Source organism: Rhinoderma darwinii, chromosome 3 (assembly GCF_050947455.1).
Source record: "Rhinoderma darwinii isolate aRhiDar2 chromosome 3, aRhiDar2.hap1, whole genome shotgun sequence".
NCBI lineage: Eukaryota > Metazoa > Chordata > Amphibia > Anura > Rhinodermatidae > Rhinoderma > Rhinoderma darwinii.
Genome location: NC_134689.1, coordinates 413,036,035 through 413,050,489, shown reverse-complemented (window position 1 = coordinate 413,050,489; position 14,455 = coordinate 413,036,035). Strand labels below are relative to the sequence as shown.

The 14,455-nt window shown below is 34.0% G+C and overlaps 17 non-coding genes across 17 annotated transcripts; all 17 read left to right on the top strand.

The window, feature by feature from the left end:
- Positions 1 to 761: 761 nt before the first annotated feature.
- On the top strand, positions 762 to 834 carry TRNAR-UCG (transfer RNA arginine (anticodon UCG)). Its single transcript has one exon. It is a non-coding gene; the product is annotated as a tRNA-Arg (tRNA).
- Positions 835 to 1,355: 521 nt separating this feature from the next.
- Positions 1,356 to 1,428, top strand: TRNAR-UCG (transfer RNA arginine (anticodon UCG)). Its single transcript has one exon. It is a non-coding gene; the product is annotated as a tRNA-Arg (tRNA).
- A 536-nt stretch (positions 1,429 to 1,964) lies between these two features.
- TRNAR-UCG (transfer RNA arginine (anticodon UCG)) lies at positions 1,965 to 2,037 on the top strand. The gene has a single exon. It is a non-coding gene; the product is annotated as a tRNA-Arg (tRNA).
- A 521-nt stretch (positions 2,038 to 2,558) lies between these two features.
- TRNAR-UCG (transfer RNA arginine (anticodon UCG)) lies at positions 2,559 to 2,631 on the top strand. Its single transcript has one exon. It is a non-coding gene; the product is annotated as a tRNA-Arg (tRNA).
- A 536-nt stretch (positions 2,632 to 3,167) lies between these two features.
- Positions 3,168 to 3,240, top strand: TRNAR-UCG (transfer RNA arginine (anticodon UCG)). Its single transcript has one exon. It is a non-coding gene; the product is annotated as a tRNA-Arg (tRNA).
- Positions 3,241 to 3,775: 535 nt separating this feature from the next.
- On the top strand, positions 3,776 to 3,848 carry TRNAQ-UUG (transfer RNA glutamine (anticodon UUG)). The gene has a single exon. It is a non-coding gene; the product is annotated as a tRNA-Gln (tRNA).
- Positions 3,849 to 4,383: 535 nt separating this feature from the next.
- TRNAR-UCG (transfer RNA arginine (anticodon UCG)) lies at positions 4,384 to 4,456 on the top strand. Its single transcript has one exon. It is a non-coding gene; the product is annotated as a tRNA-Arg (tRNA).
- A 536-nt stretch (positions 4,457 to 4,992) lies between these two features.
- Positions 4,993 to 5,065, top strand: TRNAQ-UUG (transfer RNA glutamine (anticodon UUG)). The gene has a single exon. It is a non-coding gene; the product is annotated as a tRNA-Gln (tRNA).
- Positions 5,066 to 5,600: 535 nt separating this feature from the next.
- On the top strand, positions 5,601 to 5,673 carry TRNAR-UCG (transfer RNA arginine (anticodon UCG)). Its single transcript has one exon. It is a non-coding gene; the product is annotated as a tRNA-Arg (tRNA).
- A 535-nt stretch (positions 5,674 to 6,208) lies between these two features.
- On the top strand, positions 6,209 to 6,281 carry TRNAP-UGG (transfer RNA proline (anticodon UGG)). The gene has a single exon. It is a non-coding gene; the product is annotated as a tRNA-Pro (tRNA).
- Positions 6,282 to 6,816: 535 nt separating this feature from the next.
- TRNAR-UCG (transfer RNA arginine (anticodon UCG)) lies at positions 6,817 to 6,889 on the top strand. The gene has a single exon. It is a non-coding gene; the product is annotated as a tRNA-Arg (tRNA).
- A 536-nt stretch (positions 6,890 to 7,425) lies between these two features.
- On the top strand, positions 7,426 to 7,498 carry TRNAQ-UUG (transfer RNA glutamine (anticodon UUG)). The gene has a single exon. It is a non-coding gene; the product is annotated as a tRNA-Gln (tRNA).
- A 535-nt stretch (positions 7,499 to 8,033) lies between these two features.
- Positions 8,034 to 8,106, top strand: TRNAR-UCG (transfer RNA arginine (anticodon UCG)). The gene has a single exon. It is a non-coding gene; the product is annotated as a tRNA-Arg (tRNA).
- Positions 8,107 to 8,641: 535 nt separating this feature from the next.
- TRNAP-UGG (transfer RNA proline (anticodon UGG)) lies at positions 8,642 to 8,714 on the top strand. Its single transcript has one exon. It is a non-coding gene; the product is annotated as a tRNA-Pro (tRNA).
- Positions 8,715 to 9,249: 535 nt separating this feature from the next.
- TRNAR-UCG (transfer RNA arginine (anticodon UCG)) lies at positions 9,250 to 9,322 on the top strand. The gene has a single exon. It is a non-coding gene; the product is annotated as a tRNA-Arg (tRNA).
- Positions 9,323 to 9,859: 537 nt separating this feature from the next.
- TRNAR-UCG (transfer RNA arginine (anticodon UCG)) lies at positions 9,860 to 9,932 on the top strand. The gene has a single exon. It is a non-coding gene; the product is annotated as a tRNA-Arg (tRNA).
- Positions 9,933 to 13,506: 3,574 nt separating this feature from the next.
- On the top strand, positions 13,507 to 13,579 carry TRNAR-UCG (transfer RNA arginine (anticodon UCG)). The gene has a single exon. It is a non-coding gene; the product is annotated as a tRNA-Arg (tRNA).
- Positions 13,580 to 14,455: the final 876 nt, after the last annotated feature.

The following is a 14,455-nucleotide window of genomic DNA, read 5'->3' as shown; positions in this document are numbered from 1 at the left end:
CACTTTTTTTCACTTCTTTTCTCTCTGACTCTCTGCTCACAACCGATCTCAACGCCTCGCTAACTCCAACAGGGCGTTCAGGGCGGTTGCAGCAGGATGTGAGGTCAGAGAGAGGAAGTGACGAGAATGATCGCTGCTATTGGCTAGTTACTCACTGACTAGCCAATAGCGGCGATCGGCGAGGCGGGACCATAGTAAATGGTCCCGGCCCATTATGCTGTGATAGCATGCTGTCAGAAACAGCAGCTATCACAGCTCAGGAACGCCGGGCTCGAGCACTGCTGTGCTGAATGAGACCGATCGCTGCTATTGGCTAGTTACTCACTGACTAGCCAATAGCGGCGATCGGCGAGGCGGGACCATAGTAAATGGTCCCGTCCCATTATGCCGTGATAGCCTGCTGTCAGAAACAGCAGCTATCACAGCGCATGAACGCGCCGGGCGCGCGCACCGCTGTTCTAACTGCAAGACGTACTATTACGGCATGGAGCGCGAACGATAGAGCTGCCATGACGTAATAGTACGTCAAGGAGCGTGAAGGGGTTAAATACCACAACACACAATATTGAGAAAATTTTATCAGAAGTGAGATTTGAATCCATACCTATATTTAAGTACTGTAATACACAATATTAAGAAAATGTTTTTTTATAAATTTGGGCACTCGGTCATTTATACAAAATACCTAAAAATGTATAAAAAAAATATTTTTCTGCTAGGCGCCAGGAACTCAACATTTTCCAAAAATGAGGAACATGTGAGACCGTGTGGCCTAATGGATAAGGCATCTGACTTCGGATCAGAAGATTGAGGGTTCGAGTCCCTTCATGGCCGCACCCTTTAAGTGCTCTTCAGATGACCTTCTAAGCATTTGAGTCCTTTTCTGGTTGCCACAGCTAAGGTTCAGATGCTTTCTTAATTTGATGGCATACTTGGTGTCGTTATAGGCTATATTTCTACATGATTGATAGTGAATATCAGCAGTTACCAGAAGTGAGATTTTAATCCATGCCTATATTTATAGACCATAGCACACAATATTGTGAAAATATTTATTCTTAAATCTGGGCACTCGGTCATTTTTACTAAATACCCGTAAAATATCTAAAAAAAAACAAAACTTTTTCTCTCCTATATTTAAATACCACAACACACAATATTGAGAAAATGTTATCAGAAGTGAGATTTGAATCCATACCTATATTTAAGTACTGTAATACACAATATTAAGAAAATGTTTTTTTATAAATTTGGGCACTCGGTCATTTTTACAAAATACCTAAAAATGTATAAAAAAAATATTTTTCTGCTAGGCGCCAGGAACTCAACATTTTCCAAAAATTAGGAACATGTGAGACCGTGTGGCCTAATGGATAAGGCGTCTGACTTCGGATCAGAAGATTGAGGGTTCGAGTCCCTTCATGGCCGCACCTTTTAAGTGCTCTTCAGATGACCTTCTAAGCATTTGAGTCCTTTCCTGGTTGCAACAGCTAAGGTTCAGATGCTTTCTTAATTTGATGACGTACTTGGTGTCGTTATAGGCTATATTTCTACATGATTGATAGTGAATATTTTTATATGGCTAGTCAGCAGTTACCAGAAGTGAGATTTTAATCCATGTCTATATTTATAGACCATAGCACACAATATTGTGAAAATATTTATTCTTAAATCTGGGCACTCGGTCATTTTTACTAAATACCCGTAAATATCTAAAAAAAAACAAAAACTTTTTCACTCCTATATTTAAATACCACAACACACAATATTGAGAAAATGTTATCAGAAGTGAGATTTGAATCCATACCTATATTTAAGTACTGTAATACACAATATTAAGAAAATGTTTTTTTATAAATTTGGGCACTCGGTCATTTTTACAAAATACCTAAAAATGTATAAAAAAAATCTTTTTCTGCTAGGCGCCAGGAACTCAACATTTTCCAAAAATTAGGAACATGTGAGACCGTGTGGCCTAATGGATAAGGCATCTGACTTCGGATCAGAAGATTGAGGGTTCGAGTCCCTTCATGGCCGCACCCTTTAAGTGCTCTTCAGATGACCTTCTAAGCATTTGAGTCCTTTTCTGGTTGCAACAGCTAGGGTTCAGATGCTTTCTTAATTTGATGGCATACTTGGTGTCGTTATAGGCTATATTTCTACATGATTGATAGTGAATATCAGCAGTTACCAGAAGTGAGATTTTAATCCATGCCTATATTTATAGACCATAGCACACAATATTGTGAAAATATTTATTCTTAAATCTGGGCACTCGGTCATTTTTACTAAATACCCGTAAATATCTAAAAAAAAACAAAACTTTTTCACTCCTATATTTAAATACCACAACACACAATATTGAGAAAATGTTATCAGAAGTGAGATTTGAATCCATACCTATATTTAAGTACTGTAATACACAATATTAAGAAAATGCTTTTTTTATACATTTGGGCACTCGGTCATTTTTACAAAATACCTAAAAATGTATAAAATAAATCTTTTTCTGCTAGGCTCCAGGAGCTCAACATTTTCCAAAAATTAGGAACATGTGAGACCGTGTGGCCTAATGGATAAGGCGTCTGACTTCGAATCAGAAGATTGAGGGTTCGAGTCCCTTCATGGTCGCAGCTTTTAAGTGCTCTTCAGATGACCTTCTAAGCATTTGAGTCCTTTCCTGGTTGCAACAGCTAAGGTTCAGATGCTTTCTTAATTTGATGACATACTTGGTGTCGTTATAGGCTATATTTCTACATGATTGATAGTGAATATTTTTATATGGCTAGTCATTAGTTACCAGAAGTGAGATTTTAATCCATGCCTATATTTATAGACCATAACACACAATATTGTGAAAATATTTATTCTTAAATCTGGGCACTCAGTCATTTTTACTAAATACCCTTAAATATCTAAAAAAAACAAAAACTTTTTCACTCCTATATTTAAATACCACAACACACAATATTGAGAAAATGTTATCAGAAGTGAGATTTGAATCCATACCTATATTTAAGTACTGTAATACACAATATTAAGAAAATGCTTTTTTTATACATTTGGGCACTCGGTCATTTTTACAAAATACCTAAAAATGTATAAAATAAATCTTTTTCTGCTAGGCTCCAGGAGCTCAACATTTTCCAAAAATTAGGAACATGTGAGACCGTGTGGCCTAATGGATAAGGCGTCTGACTTCGAATCAGAAGATTGAGGGTTCGAGTCCCTTCATGGTCGCAGCTTTTAAGTGCTCTTCAGATGACCTTCTAAGCATTTGAGTCCTTTCCTGGTTGCAACAGCTAAGGTTCAGATGCTTTCTTAATTTGATGACATACTTGGTGTCGTTATAGGCTATATTTCTACATGATTGATAGTGAATATTTTTATATGGCTAGTCATTAGTTACCAGAAGTGAGATTTTAATCCATGCCTATATTTATAGACCATAGCACACAATATTGTGAAAATATTTATTCTTAAATCTGGGCACTCGGTCATTTTTACTAAATACCCGTAAGTATCTAAAAAAACAAAAAACTTTTTCACTCCTATATTTAAATACCACAACACACAATATTGAGAAAATGTTATCAGAAGTGAGATTTGAATCCATACCTATATTAAAGGACTGTAATACACAATATTAAGAAAATGCTTTTTTATACATTTGGGCACTCGGTCATTTTTACAAAATACCTAAAAATGTATAAAATAAATCTTTTTCTGCTAGGCTCCAGGAACTCAACATTTTCCAAAAATTAGGAACATGTGAGACCGTGTGGCCTAATGGATAAGGCGTCTGACTTTGAATCAGAAGATTGAGGGTTCGAGTCCCTTCATGGTCGCAGCTTTTAGGTGCTCTTCAGATGACCTTATAAGCATTTTAGTCCTTTCCTGGTTGCAACAGCTAAGGTTCAGATGCTTTCTTAATTTGATGACATACTTGGTGTCGTTATAGGCTATATTTCTACATGATTGATAGTGAATATTTTTATATGGCTAGTCAGCAGTTACCAGAAGTGAGATTTTAATCCATGCCTATATTTATAGACCATAACACACAATATTGTGAAAATATTTATTCTTAAATCTGGGCACTCGGTCATTTTTACTAAATACCCGTAAATATCTAAAAAAAACAAAAACTTTTTCACTCCTATATTTAAATACCACAACACACAATATTGAGAAAATGTTATCAGAAGTGAGATTTGAATCCATACCTACATTTAAGTACTGTAATACACAATAATAAGAAAATGTTTTTTTATAAATTTGGGCACTCGGTCATTTTTACAAAATACCTAAAAATGTATAAAAAAAACCTTTTTCTGCTAGGCTCCAGGAACTCAACATTTTCCAAAAATTAGGAACATGTGAGACCGTGTGGCTTAATGGATAAGGCGTCTGACTTCGGATCAGAAGATTGAGGGTTCGAGTCCCTTCATGGTCGCAGCTTTTAAGTGCTCTTCAGATGACCTTCTAAGCATTTTAGTCCTTTCCTGGTTGCAACAGCTAAGGTTCAGATGCTTTCTAAATTTGATGACATACTTGGTGTCGTTATAGGCTATATTTCTACATGATTGATAGTGAATATTTTTATATGGCTAGTCAGCAGTTACCAGAAGTGAGATTTTAATCCATGCCTATATTTATAGACCATAACACACAATATTGTGAAAATATTTATTCTTAAATCTGGGCACTCGGTCATTTTTACTAAATACCCGTAAATATCTAAAAAAAACCAAAACTTTTTCACTCCTATATTTAAATACCACAACACACAATATTGAGAAAATGTTATCAGAAGTGAGATTTGAATCCATACCTATATTTAAGTACTGTAATACACAATATTAAGAAAATGCTTTTTTTATACATTTGGGCACTCGGTCATTTTTACAAAATACCTAAAAATGTATAAAATAAATCTTTTTCTGCTAGGCTCCAGGAGCTCAACATTTTCCAAAAATTAGGAACATGTGAGACCGTGTGGCCTAATGGATAAGGCGTCTGACTTTGAATCAGAAGATTGAGGGTTCGAGTCCCTTCATGGTCGCAGCTTTTAGGTGCTCTTCAGATGACCTTATAAGCATTTTAGTCCTTTCCTGGTTGCAACAGCTAAGGTTCAGATGCTTTCTTAATTTGATGACATACTTGGTGTCGTTATAGGCTATATTTCTACATGATTGATAGTGAATATTTTTATATGGCTAGTCAGCAGTTACCAGAAGTGAGATTTTAATCCATGCCTATATTTATAGACCATAACACACAATATTGTGAAAATATTTATTCTTAAATCTGGGCACTCGGTCATTTTTACTAAATACCCGTAAATATCTAAAAAAAACAAAAACTTTTTCACTCCTATATTTAAATACCACAACACACAATATTGAGAAAATGTTATCAGAAGTGAGATTTGAATCCATACCTACATTTAAGTACTGTAATACACAATAATAAGAAAATGTTTTTTTATAAATTTGGGCACTCGGTCATTTTTACAAAATACCTAAAAATGTATAAAATAAATCTTTTTCTGCTAGGCTCCAGGAGCTCAACATTTTCCAAAAATTAGGAACATGTGAGACCGTGTGGCCTAATGGATAAGGCGTCTGACTTCGAATCAGAAGATTGAGGGTTCGAGTCCCTTCATGGTCGCAGCTTTTAAGTGCTCTTCAGATGACCTTCTAAGCATTTTAGTCCTTTCCTGGTTGCAACAGCTAAGGTTCAGATGCTTTCTAAATTTGATGACATACTTGGTGTCGTTATAGGCTATATTTCTACATGATTGATAGTGAATATTTTTATATGGCTAGTCAGCAGTTACCAGAAGTGAGATTTTAATCCATGCCTATATTTATAGACCATAACACACAATATTGTGAAAATATTTATTCTTAAATCTGGGCACTCGGTCATTTTTACTAAATACCCGTAAATATCTAAAAAAAAACAAAACTTTTTCACTCCTATATTTAAATACCACAACACACAATATTGAGAAAATGTTATCAGAAGTGAGATTTGAATCCATACCTATATTAAAGGACTGTAATACACAATATTAAGAAAATGTTTTTTTATAAATTTGGGCACTCGGTCATTTTTACAAAACACCTAAAAATTTATAAAAAAAACCTTTTTCTGCTAGGCTCCGGGAACTCAACATTTTCCAAAAATTAGGAACATGTGAGACCGTGTGGCCTAAAGGATAAGGCGTCTGACTTGGGATCAGAAGATTGAGGGTTCGAGTCCCTTCATGGTCGCAGCTTTTAAGTGCTCTTCAGATGACCTTATAAGCATTTTAGTCCTTTCCTGGTTGCAACAGCTAAGGTTCAGATGCTTTCTTAATTTGATGACATACTTGGTGTCGTTATAGGCTATATTTCTACATGATTGATAGTGAATATTTTTATATGGCTAGTCAGCAGTTACCAGAAGTGAGATTTTAATCCATGCCTACATTTATAGACCATAACACACAATATTGTGAAAATATTTATTCTTAAATCTGGGCACTCGGTCATTTTTACTAAATACCCGTAAATATCTAAAAAAAACAAAAACTTTTTCACTCCTATATTTAAATACCACAACACACAATATTGAGAAAATGTTATCAGAAGTGAAATTTGAATCCATACCTACATTTAAGTACTGTAATACACAATAATAAGAAAATGTTTTTTTATAAATTTGGGCACTCGGTCATTTTTACAAAATACCTAAAAATGTATAAAAAAAACCTTTTTCTGCTAGGCTCCAGGAACTCAACATTTTCCAAAAATTAGGAACATGTGAGACCGTGTGGCTTAATGGATAAGGCGTCTGACTTCGGATCAGAAGATTGAGGGTTCGAGTCCCTTCATGGTCGCAGCTTTTAAGTGCTCTTCAGATGACCTTCTAAGCATTTTAGTCCTTTCCTGGTTGCAACAGCTAAGGTTCAGATGCTTTCTAAATTTGATGACATACTTGGTGTCGTTATAGGCTATATTTCTACATGATTGATAGTGAATATTTTTATATGGCTAGTCAGCAGTTACCAGAAGTGAGATTTTAATCCATGCCTATATTTATAGACCATAACACACAATATTGTGAAAATATTTATTCTTAAATCTGGGCACTCGGTCATTTTTACTAAATACCCGTAAATATCTAAAAAAAACCAAAACTTTTTCACTCCTATATTTAAATACCACAACACACAATATTGAGAAAATGTTATCAGAAGTGAGATTTGAATCCATACCTATATTTAAGTACTGTAATACACAATATTAAGAAAATGCTTTTTTTATACATTTGGGCACTCGGTCATTTTTACAAAATACCTAAAAATGTATAAAATAAATCTTTTTCTGCTAGGCTCCAGGAGCTCAACATTTTCCAAAAATTAGGAACATGTGAGACCGTGTGGCCTAATGGATAAGGCGTCTGACTTTGAATCAGAAGATTGAGGGTTCGAGTCCCTTCATGGTCGCAGCTTTTAGGTGCTCTTCAGATGACCTTATAAGCATTTTAGTCCTTTCCTGGTTGCAACAGCTAAGGTTCAGATGCTTTCTTAATTTGATGACATACTTGGTGTCGTTATAGGCTATATTTCTACATGATTGATAGTGAATATTTTTATATGGCTAGTCAGCAGTTACCAGAAGTGAGATTTTAATCCATGCCTATATTTATAGACCATAACACACAATATTGTGAAAATATTTATTCTTAAATCTGGGCACTCGGTCATTTTTACTAAATACCCGTAAATATCTAAAAAAAACAAAAACTTTTTCACTCCTATATTTAAATACCACAACACACAATATTGAGAAAATGTTATCAGAAGTGAGATTTGAATCCATACCTACATTTAAGTACTGTAATACACAATAATAAGAAAATGTTTTTTTATAAATTTGGGCACTCGGTCATTTTTACAAAATACCTAAAAATGTATAAAATAAATCTTTTTCTGCTAGGCTCCAGGAGCTCAACATTTTCCAAAAATTAGGAACATGTGAGACCGTGTGGCCTAATGGATAAGGCGTCTGACTTCGAATCAGAAGATTGAGGGTTCGAGTCCCTTCATGGTCGCAGCTTTTAAGTGCTCTTCAGATGACCTTCTAAGCATTTTAGTCCTTTCCTGGTTGCAACAGCTAAGGTTCAGATGCTTTCTAAATTTGATGACATACTTGGTGTCGTTATAGGCTATATTTCTACATGATTGATAGTGAATATTTTTATATGGCTAGTCAGCAGTTACCAGAAGTGAGATTTTAATCCATGCCTATATTTATAGACCATAACACACAATATTGTGAAAATATTTATTCTTAAATCTGGGCACTCGGTCATTTTTACTAAATACCCGTAAATATCTAAAAAAAAAAAAAACTTTTTCACTCCTATATTTAAATACCACAACACACAATATTGAGAAAATGTTATCAGAAGTGAGATTTGAATCCATACCTATATTAAAGGACTGTAATACACAATATTAAGAAAATGTTTTTTTATAAATTTGGGCACTCGGTCATTTTTACAAAACACCTAAAAATTTATAAAAAAAACCTTTTTCTGCTAGGCTCCGGGAACTCAACATTTTCCAAAAATTAGGAACATGTGAGACCGTGTGGCCTAAAGGATAAGGCGTCTGACTTGGGATCAGAAGATTGAGGGTTCGAGTCCCTTCATGGTCGCAGCTTTTAAGTGCTCTTCAGATGACCTTATAAGCATTTTAGTCCTTTCCTGGTTGCAACAGCTAAGGTTCAGATGCTTTCTTAATTTGATGACATACTTGGTGTCGTTATAGGCTATATTTCTACATGATTGATAGTGAATATTTTTATATGGCTAGTCAGCAGTTACCAGAAGTGAGATTTTAATCCATGCCTACATTTATAGACCATAACACACAATATTGTGAAAATATTTATTCTTAAATCTGGGCACTCGGTCATTTTTACTAAATACCCGTAAATACCTAAAAAAACAAAAAACTTTTTCACTCCTATATTTAAATACCACAACACACAATATTGAGAAAATGTTATCAGAAGTGAGATTTGAATCCATACCTACATTTAAGTACTGTAATACACAATATTAAGAAAATGTTTTTTTATAAATTTGGGCACTCGGTCATTTTTACAAAACACCTAAAAATGTATAAAAAAAACCTTTTTCTGCTAGGCTCCAGGAACTCAACATTTTCCAAAAATTAGGAACATGTGAGACCGTGTGGCTTAATGGATAAGGCGTCTGACTTCGGATCAGAAGATTGAGGGTTCGAGTCCCTTCATGGTCGCAGCTTTTAAGTGCTCTTCAGATGACCTTCTAAGCATTTTAGTCCTTTCCTGGTTGCAACAGCTAAGGTTCAGATGCTTTCTAAATTTGATGACATACTTGGTGTCGTTATAGGCTATATTTCTACATGATTGATAGTGAATATTTTTATATGGCTAGTCATTAGTTACCAGAAGTGAGATTTTAATCCATGCCTATATTTATAGACCATAACACACAATATTGTGAAAATATTTATTCTTAAATCTGGGCACTCAGTCATTTTTACTAAATACCCTTAAATATCTAAAAAAAACAAAAACTTTTTCACTCCTATATTTAAATACCACAACACACAATATTGAGAAAATGTTATCAGAAGTGAGATTTGAATCCATACCTATATTTAAGTACTGTAATACACAATATTAAGAAAATGCTTTTTTTATACATTTGGGCACTCGGTCATTTTTACAAAATACCTAAAAATGTATAAAATAAATCTTTTTCTGCTAGGCTCCAGGAACTCAACATTTTCCCTAAACTTTGGAACATGTGAGACTGTGTGGCCTAATGGATAAGGCATCTGACTTCGGATCAGAAGATTGAGGGTTCGAGTCCCTTCATGGTCGCAGCTTTTAAGTGCTCTTCAGATGACCTTCTAAGCATTTTAGTCCTTTCCTGGTTGCAACAGCTAAGTTTCAGATGCTTTCTTAATTTGATGACATACTTGGTGTTGTTATAGGCTATATTTCTACATGATTGATAGTGAATATTTTTATATGGCTAGTCAGCAGTTACCAGAAGTGAGATTTTAATCCATGCCTATATTTATAGACCATAACACACAATATTGTGAAAATATTTATTCTCAAATCTGGGCACTCGGTCATTTTTACTAAATACCCGTAAATATCTAAAAAAAAACAAAACTTTTTCACTCCTATATTTAAATACCACAACACACATTATTGAGAAAATGTTATCAGAAGTGGGATTTGAATCCATACCTATATTTAAGTACTGTAATACACAATATTAAGAAAATGTTTTTTATAAATTTGGGCACTCGGTCATTTTTACAAAATACCTAAAAATGTATAAAAAAAATATTTTTCTGCTAGGCTCCAGGAACTCAACATTTTCCAACAATTAGGAACATGTGAGACCGTGTGGCCTAATGGATAAGGCGTCTGACTTCGAATCAGAAGATTTAGGGTTTGAGTCCCTTCATGGGCGCAGCTTTTAAGTGCTCTTCAGATGACCTTCTAAGCATTTGAGTCCTTTCCTGGTTGCAACAGCTAAGGTTCAGATGCTTTCTTAATTTTATGACATACTTGGTGTTGTTATAGGCTATATTTCTACATGATTGATAGTGAATATTTTTATATGGCTAGTCAGCAGTTACCAGAAGTGAGATTTTAATCCATGCCTATATTTATAGACCATAACACACAATATTGTGAAAATATTTATTCTTAAATCTGGGCACTCGGTCATTTTTACTAAATACCCGTAAATATCTAAAAAAAACAAAAACTTTTTCACTCCTATATTTAAATACCACAACACACAATATTGAGAAAATGTTGTCAGAAGTGAGATTTGAATCCATACCTATATTTAAGTACTGTAATACACAATATTAAGAAAATGTTTCTTTATAAATTTGGGCACTCGGTCATTTTTACAAAATACCTAAAAATGTATAAAAAAAATATTTTTCTGCTAGGCTCCAGGAACTCAACATTTTCCCTAAACTTTGGAACATGTGAGACCATGTGGCCTAATGGATAAGGTGTCCGACTTCGAATCAGAAGATTGAGGGGTCGAGTGCCTTCATGGTCGCAGCTTTTAAGTGCTCTTCAGATGACCTTCTAAGCATTTGAGTCCTTTCCTGGTTGCAACAGCTAAGGTTCAGATGCTTTCTTAATTTGATGACATACTTGCTGTCGTTATAGGCTATTTTTCTACGTGATTGATAGTGAATATTTTTATATGGCTAGTCAGCAGTTACCAGAAGTGAGATTTTAATCCATGCCTATATTTATAGACCATAACACACAATATTGTGAAAATATTTATTCTTAAATCTGGGCACTCGGTCATTTTTACTAAATACCCGTAAATATCTAAAAAAAACAAAAACTTTTTCACTCCTATATTTAAATACCACAACACACAATATTGAGAAAATGTTGTCAGAAGTGAGATTTGAATCCATACCTATATTTAAGTACTGTAATACACAATATTAAGAAAATGTTTCTTTATAAATTTGGGCACTCGGTCATTTTTACAAAATACCTAAAAATGTATAAAAAAAATATTTTTCTGCTAGGCTCCAGGAACTCAACATTTTCCAACAATTAGGAACATGTGAGACCGTGTGGCCTAATGGATAAGGCGTCTGACTTCGAATCAGAAGATTTAGGGTTTGAGTCCCTTCATGGGCGCAGCTTTTAAGTGCTCTTCAGATGACCTTCTAAGCATTTGAGTCCTTTCCTGGTTGCAACAGCTAAGGTTCAGATGCTTTCTTAATTTTATGACGTACTTGGTGTCGTTATAGGCTATATTTCTACATGATTAATAGTGGATATTCTTATATGGCTAGTAAGCAGTTACCAGAAGTGAGATTTTAATCCATGCCTATATTTATAGACCATAACACACAATATTGTCAAAATATTTATTCTTAAATCTGGGCACTCGGTCATTTTTACTAAATACCCGTAAATATCTGATAAAAAACAAAACTTTTTCACTCCTATATTTAAATACCACAACACACAATATTGAGAAAATGTTGTCAGAAGTGTGATTTGAATCCATACCTATATTTAAGTACTGTAATACACAATATTAAGAAAATGTTTTTTTATAAATTTGGGCACTCGGTCATTTTTACAAAATACCTAAAAATGTATAAAAAAAATCTTTTTCTGCTAGGCTCCAGGAACTCAATATTTTCCAACAATTAGGAACATGTGAGACCGTGTGGCCTAATAGATAAGGCGTCTGACTTCGAATCAGAAGATTGAGGGTTTGAGACCCTTCATGGTCGCAGCTTTTAAGTGCTCTTCAGATGACCTTCTAAGCATTTGAGTCCTTTCCTGGTTGCAACAGCTAAGGTTCAGATGCTTTCTTAATTTTATGACGTACTTGGTGTCGTTATAGGCTATATTTCTACATGATTAATAGTGGATATTCTTATATGGCTAGTAAGCAGTTACCAGAAGTGAGATTTTAATCCATGCCTAGATTTATAGACCATAACACACAATATTGTGAATATATTTATTCTTAAATCTGGGCACTCGGTCATTTTTACTAAATACCCGTAAATATCAAAAAAAAAACAAAACTTTTTACTCCTATATTTAAATACCACAACACACAATATTGAGAAAATGTTGTCAGAAGTGTGATTTGAATCCATACCTATATTTAAGTACTGTAATACACAATATTAAGAAAATGTTTTTTTATAAATTTGGGCACTCGGTCATTTTTACAAAATACCTAAAAATGTATAAAAAAAATCTTTTTCTGCTAGGCTCCAGGAACTCAACATTTTCCAACAACTAGGAACATGTGAGACCGTGTGGCATAATGGATAAGGCGTCTGACTTCGAATCAGAAGATTTAGGGTTTGAGTCCCTTCATGGTCGCAGCTTTTAAGTGCTCTTCAGATGACCTTCTAAGCATTTGAGTCCTTTCCTGGTTGCAACAGCTAAGGTTCAGATGCTTTCTTAATTTTATGACGTACTTGGTGTCGTTATAGGCTATATTTCTACATGATTAATAGTGGATATTCTTATATGGCTAGTAAGCAGTTACCAGAAGTGAGATTTTAATCCATGCCTATATTTATAGACCATAACACACAATATTGTCAAAATATTTATTCTTAAATCTGGGCACTCGGTCATTTTTACTAAATACCCGTAAATATCTGATAAAAAACAAAACTTTTTCACTCCTATATTTAAATACCACAACACACAATATTGAGAAAATGTTGTCAGAAGTGTGATTTAAATCCATACCTATATTTAAGTACTGTAATACACAATATTAAGAAAATGTTTTTTTATAAATTTGGGCACTCGGTCATTTTTACAAAATACCTAAAAATGTATAAAAAAAATCTTTTTCTGCTAGGCTCCAGGAACTCAACATTTTCCAACAATTAGGAACATGTGAGACCGTGTGGCCTAATAGATAAGGCGTCTGACTTCGAATCAGAAGATTGAGGGTTCAAGACCCTTCATGGTCGCAGCTTTTAAGTGCTCTTCAGATGACCTTCTAAGCATTTGAGTCCTTTCCTGGTTGCAACAGCTAAGGTTCAGATGCTTTCTTAATTTGATGACGTACTTGGTGTCGTTATAGGCTATATTTCTACATGATTGATAGTGAATATTTTTATATGGCTAGTCAGCAGTTACCAGAAGTGAGATTTTAATCCATACCTATATTTATAGTCCTTTCCTGGTTGCAACAGCTAAGGTTCAGATGCTTTCTTAATTTGATGACGTACTTGGTGTCGTTATAGGCTATATTTCTACATGATTGATAGTGAATATTTTTATATGGCTAGTCAGCAGTTACCAGAAGTGAGATTTTAATCCATGCCTATATTTATAGACCATAACACACAATATTGTCAAAATATTTATTCTTAAATCTGGGCACTCGGTCATTTTTACTAAATACCCGTAAATATCTAAAAAAAAAAAAACTTTTTCACTCCTATATTTAAATACCACAACACACAATATTGAGAAAATGTTGTCAGAAGTGAGATTTGAATCCATACCTATATTTAAGTACTGTAATACACAATATTAAGAAAATGTTTTTTTATAAATTTGGGCACTCGGTCATTTTTACAAAATACCTAAAAATGTATAAAAAAAATATTGATGAATATAGATGACCTTCTAAGCATTTGAGTCCTTTCCTGGTTGCAACAGCTAAGGTTCAGATGCTTTCTTAATTTGATGACGTACTTGGTGTCGTTATAGGCTATATTTCTACATGATTGATAGTGAATATTTTTATATGGCTAGTCAGCAGTTACCAGAAGTGAGATTTTAATCCATGCCTATATTTATAGACCATAACACACAATATTGTGAAAATATTTATTCTT